The sequence below is a fragment of the Notothenia rossii genome (genome assembly GCF_949606895.1).
Source record: "Notothenia rossii genome assembly, chromosome: 3".
Lineage (NCBI taxonomy): Eukaryota > Metazoa > Chordata > Actinopteri > Perciformes > Nototheniidae > Notothenia > Notothenia rossii.
In genome coordinates this window covers 1,851,549-1,858,429 of record NC_136901.1, presented here as the reverse complement: position 1 = coordinate 1,858,429, position 6,881 = coordinate 1,851,549, and positions in this window count along the sequence as shown.

Here is a 6,881-nt window from a genome sequence, read left to right as displayed (position 1 = left end):
AGCTGGAGCTTGTCCTGCCAGGAGTTTGTAAATCTGGGCTGAAATGGTGTCAGGGCCATTCTCATACACATGCTGGTGCTCATTGATTACAGTGATGCAAACACAGGTATGGTGAAAAAAGAGAGAACTATTCAAAGCAGAAAAAAACTGCGTAATATACCATCTGACAAAGGCCTGTGCTATCATGCTTTAATTAACTATTCTTTATAATATACTCAGATCAATAGAGACAGAGATGTTAAGTTATAAATCAAGGGTTTTTATTATTATTTACAGCAGGGGTGGGGAACCTTTTTCCTTTCAATTTTTACAACATCCTCCGAGGGCCGTACAAATGATTGAACTCAACCTCTGCTTAAAAAAACTAAAATCACAGCCCATTCATTTTGCCTTTCTTTCATTCTGTGCAAAGAAAAAGCAACCTCTTAATCCAGGTACCATGACTCGCGCATACATGCACGGTGTGGCATGACCACCAAAACAGAAAGGTATGGACACAAGATGTGTGCAAATGTATTTAGTATCCATGTGAACATGATTTAAGTGGGGGGGGGGGACCTAACCTCCTCTAGGGGGGTCCGGGGGGCATGCTCCCCCGGGAAGATTTTTTTTAAATATTGAAGTTAAAAGCATCAATCTGGTGCACTTTGAGAGCAACATTAGGAGATCTATGGGTACATCTCTCAGCACCCATTTGAAACAGAACTGTAAAAAGATTCTTCTTTTTGGATATTTTACAAATCACTCCCCTTTTAAACTCTATTCTTGTTATTTTTAACAACTTTTTTGTTTCCTGTCATATAGTATTTTATACCTGTTTTTCATTTAGTCTCATTAACAACTATAATGATCATATCAAGCTGTGCCTGAACCTCACTGAGCTGAGGTTATTTGAGCCTCTCAGGAGAGAGCTCTCTTCTACCTGGTTGTAGAAAAGCTCTTTAAATTCGTTAGCATAGCTAGCTAACCAAATGCTAATAACAACAGATCGCCACTGTGCTTAGGACTAAAGACACAGCCACGCAAACACTGCGGCATGTGTACAGCTCCTTATGGGTACTGTAATATTTGAAGGGGTGGAGCGGCGTTCCGGTGCTCTCCGTTACTCCTGACAGACGAGACATATACCATGTGAAGACACGTTACGCTCGTGTTGTGTTCATGGAACCTGTCCTTGGCCAGGAAAAACAGGTACTCGCTTGTTTAATTATTTTTGCGGTCTAGATTTCTTCTTCATTTTTGAAGTGAGAAGTTGTCCGTCAGTCGGACTGACGGACGGACTCCCCCCCCCCAAAACGAAAACTCTTCGGTTCTCCACGAATTAGACCCAAATCAGCGTTAAAAAAAAGCGGGAGGCGCCGAAAAATCCCCTATTAATGTATTGATTATAGCTCCGGGTCCTTATAGGTCGGCGTCTGGGTCCGGATCCGGACCGCGGTCCGCCTGTTGCCGACCCCTGATGTAGATGAATAACATTTCCCAGTTCAGTCATTATTTGAAACCACAGTCTTCTACCAGTTAGAGAATAATGAAATGATGTGAATCATAATGAGAGAACTTTTGCTCTGAGACAGCAGCACCATCATGCTCATGCCTCATTCAGAAATAAAGACACATACAAACATAAATAAACTTGCTGATGAAACTGCTATCAGCTTTTTAACATATCTCTGCAGCTTATCAATAATCAGTTGTAACACAAACAAATGTTATTGCACAGATAGAAGAGGTTTCATCTCTTTTAATTTAAATAAAGAGCAATTAAAAGAATAAAGGAACAACAAGTGATACTCCATGTATCTACCTCTTAACAGATACTAGCTTCATCTTGACTGACTCTAATGAAACCTCTAAAGACTGTATAGTGAGCTTTAAATACAGATTTCAGACACATGAACGATCCTAACTTCTAGTCATCAGAGACAGAGGAGGTGTTACTAAACTCTGACTCACATGTGTATTATCTCAGGAGCAAAGTGAAGAGTTTCATGATGTGATGTTCTCTGCTACGTGATAGGGACTCTAGATGTGGTTGTTCCACTGTTTACATTATTATATTGGGAATATCATTTTACAAACAAAACTCATTCACAAAGTAAAATCCCCTCAGGTGAACAGAATCCCTGGGAAGCAAATAAGAAGTGATTTGAGGAACAGGACTAGTGTCTGTGTTGTGAGTCAGCAGAAGAGCTAAGTGATGACACATGTTGGGGAAAGGTTCATTTACTGAAAGCTTTCCAAAATCCAAATATGATCCTTTTAACGGCAAAGTGACTTCAATATGAGGCTGATTGACTTCACTGTGTTCTGCTCACTAGCAGGTATTTGTAGACATTTAGCAGAAACACTCCCTATCAGAGTCTCTCTCTGCTGTTGATATCCTCTGATAACAAACTGTTCAATTCTAGTTTCAGTTTCTGGATTGGAGTCTCACGTGGACTCTCAGGTGGACTCTCAGGTGGAGTCCAGTTCTTTGGGACTCTGTTCTGTGCAGCAGCAGAGAGAGAGCAGCAGACAGGAGAGAAGACACTGCAGCTGTTATCATCAGTGTGCACATATCCATCATTTCCTCTTACTGACAAACAGGGTGATGAAGAATCTCAGTGTGGTTTCCTGCTGGATCTGTACTCCCACCTGAAGGACTGTGAGACTAAAACAGGTCTGAGTGTCCTTCCATCGTTACAGTCTGTTCTCCAGTCAGTTCCTGCAGTCTGGTTCATAGACCTCTCAAAGAGAAAGAGCTCCATCCTGCTGGAAGTGCTGAGACTCCAACCAGAGAAGAAACAAGTGGAGCTGAGAGGCTGCTCAGAGGAAGAGAGTGAAGTGAGGACTTTGCTGCAGTGTCTGCCTTATATCTCACAGATCAGGTAAATGGTAATCTGCAGATTCAATTTAACTTAATTCAAACCACAGCTGATGGAGAAAAGTTTGTATTTGATTGAAACCTAAAATCACAATGTTTTGATTCCTTGTGTTTTCAGTTTTGTGCCTCAGTTATCAGAACCTTCCGGTGAACTCCAGTTCTTTGGGACTCTGTTCTGTGCAGCAGCAGAGAGAGAGCAGCAGACAGGAGAGAAGACACTGCAGCTGTTGTTATCAGTGTGCACATATCAAACAATAACTTTAACCGACATAGTTTCTTATTATTTTAAGAGGAACCTTCAGTGTGATTTCCTGCTGGATCTGTACTCCCACCTGAAGGACTATGAGACTGAAACAGGTCTGAGTGTCCTTCCATCGTTACAGTCTGTTCTCCAGTCAGCTCCTGCAGTCTGGTCCATAGACCTCTCAAAGAGAAAGAGCTCCATCCTGCTGGAAGTGCTGAGACTCCAACCAGAGAAGAAACAAGTGGAGCTGAGAGGCTGCTCAGGTGGAGAGAGTGAAGTGAGGACTTTGCTGCAGTGTCTGCCTTATATCTCACAGATCAGGTTGGTGGGACAATTACTGTTTATTTTATCATGTTGATTTTTCTAAGTGGATTTCTTAAGAAATACAAAATCAATGACATCTGATTATGGGCACTCAGAAATAGACAATAATCATTGTTCATTGCTTCATTCAGAAATAAAAACACATACAAACTAGGGATAGGAATTTGAAAGCAAATGTATATTAAAATATTCCCCCCCCCAAAAAACGGTTAAACGAAATGTACATATACCATAAAAAAAAAAAAAAACATATTCAAATAAGTAATAATAATAATAATAATTGGAAGTGGTTGAGTATTGAGCTAGTTGACTTATGATACACAAGTTTCATTTAGCATAGTTTGCACTCTACACCGCACTCACTAACCTGGTCTAAATATTTCCACACATTACTCCTTTTTGACGCCATGTCTGTTGTGTAGGTGTGTGTTAATAATTACCGGACTATGACCGATAAAATATGTTGAATACTGGCAAAACTAAATCTCTCCTGTCAAAATGTCTTTGTACTTTGCCGCCACACACGGTTGTCAAGCAGCGCTTACTGATGTTTAGGCTGCCCACTCGTGTGTCGTGATCATTGGGGGGGGGGGGGGAGCACGCTCATGAACTATTAGAGCCGGAAACTCGCAGTGGGGTAACTGCGGAGTGCATTTGCACCGCATTTGGGAAGAAGATGAGGTTTGAGTCTGCGTGATCTGCGTGTAGGGAGGGGCAGCAGCCATATCATTGGCTAGAACTAGCTAGATCTGATGGATTTGGACATAAACGCGAGTGAAGTATAACCGGACGCGAGAGAGGGATCAGCACCTGCAGCTCTGCCCGCTGTGAGGGGCCGGTGAGCGGAGCAAAACACACCTTTAGACCTAACACACTTAGCTATGGCACTGTCGTATACATTGGATTATTCCATTTGATAATATGTAATCAACTTAGGCACCCCTCCCAAAAAATAAAAATTAATTACAATAAAAATATTCATAACTCATATTCTCATATTACCTGAATAATTTGGAATATTCTATTCATCATTCCCATCCCTAATACAAACACAAATAAACGTCCTTGTAAAACAAAAAATCCCTATTGCACAGATAGAAGAGGTTGCATCTCTTTTGATTTAAATAAAGAGCAATTAAAAGAATAAAGGAACAACAAGTGATACTCCATGTATCTACCTCTTAACAGATACTAGCTTCATCTTGACTGACTCTAATGAAACCTCTAAAGACTGTATAGTGAGCTTTAAATACAGATTTCAGACACATGAACGATCCTAACTTCTAGTCATCAGAGACAGAGGAGGTGTTACTAAACTCTGACTCACATGTGTATTATCTCAGGAGCAAAGTGAAGAGTTTCATGATGTGATGTTCTCTGCTACGTGATAGGGACTCTAGATGTTGTTGTTCCACTGTTTACATTATTATATTGGGAATATCATTTTACAAACAAAACTCATTCACAAAGTAAAATCCCCTCAGGTGAACAGAATCTCTGGGAAGCAAATAAGAAGTGATTTGAGGAACAGGACTAGTGTCTGTGTTGTGAGTCAGCAGAAGAGCTAAGTGATGACACATGTTGAGGAAAGGTTCATTTACTGAAAGCTTTCCAAAATCCAAATATGATCCTTTTAACGGCAAAGTGACTTCAATATGAGGCTGATTGACTTCACTGTGTTCTGCTCACTAGCAGGTATTTGTAGACATTTAGCAGAAACACTCCCTATCAGAGTCTCTCTCTGCTGTTGATATCATCTGATAACAAACTGTTCAATTCTACTTCCAGTTTCAGGTTTGGAAACTCAGGTGGAGTCCAGCTCTTTGGGACTCTGTTCTGTGCAGCAGCAGAGAGAGAGCAGCAGACAGGAGAGAAGACACTGCAGCTGTTATCATCAGTGTGCACATATCCATCATTCCCTCTTCCTTACAAATCTGATCCTGAGGATGAAGAATCTCAGTGTGATTTCCTGCTGGATCTGTACTCCCACCTGAAGGACTATGAGACTGAAACAGGTCTGAGTGTTCTTCCATCGTTACAGTTTGTTCTCCAGTCAGTTCCTGCAGTCTGGACCATAAACCTCTCAGAGAGAAAGACCTCCATCCTGCTGGAAGTGCTGAGACTCCAACCAGAGAAGAAACAAGTGAAGCTGAGAGGCTGCTCAGAGGAAGAGAGTGAAGTGAGGACTTTGCTGCAGTGTCTGCCTTATATCTCACAGATCAGGTTGGTGGGACCATTACTGTTTATTTTATGATATTGATTTTTCTATGTGGATTTCTTAAGAACTACACAATGAATGACATCTGATTATGGGCAGTGTTTCAGGAAGAGACAATAGTCCTTCACTTCTGAACCTGATGTAGATGAATAACATTTCCCAGTTCAGTCATTATTTTAAACCACAGTCTTCTACCAGTTAGAGAATAATGAAATGATGTGAATCATAATGAGAGACCTTAAGCTCTGAGACAGCAGCACCATCATGCTCATGCCTCATTCAGAAATAAAGACACATACAAACATAAATAAACTTGCTGATTAAACTGCTATCAGCTTTTTAACATATCTCTGCAGCTTATCAATAATCAGTTGTAACACAAACAAATGTTATTGCACAGATAGAAGAGGTTTCATCTCTTTTAATTTAAATAAAGAGCAATTTAAAGAATAAAGGAACAACAAGTGATACTCCATGTATCTACCTCTTTACAGATACTAGCTTCATCTTGACTGACTCTAATGAAACCTCTAAAGACTGTATAGTGAGCTTTAAATACAGATTTCAGACACATGAACGATCCTAACTTCTAGTCATCAGAGACAGAGGAGGTGTTACTAAACTCTGACTCACATGTGTATTATCTCAGGAGCAAAGTGAAGAGTTTCATGATGTGATGTTCTCTGCTACGTGATAGGGACTCTAGATGTTGTTGTTCCACTGTTTACATTATTATATTGGGAATATCATTTTACAAACAAAACTCATTCACAAAGTAAAATCCCCTCAGGTGAACAGAATCCCTGGGAAGCAAATAAGAAGTGATTTGAGGAACAGGACTAGTGTCTGTGTTGTGAGTCAGCAGAAGAGCTAAGTGATGACACATGTTGGGGAAAGGTTCATTTACTGAAAGCTTTCCAAAATCCAAATATGATCCTTTTAACGGCAAAGTGACTTCAATATGAGGCTGATTGACTTCACTGTGTTCTGCTCACTAGCAGGTATTTGTAGACATTTAGCAGAAACACTCCCTATCAGAGTCTCTCTCTGCTGTTGATATCATCTGATAACAAACTGTTCAATTCTCCTTCCAGTTTCAGGTTTGGACTCTCAGGTGGACTCTCAGGTGGAGTCTCAGGTGGAGTCCAGCTCTTTGGGACTCTGTTCTGTGCAGCAGCAGAGAGAGAGCAGCAGACAGGAGAGAAGACACTGCAGCTGTTATCATCAGTGTG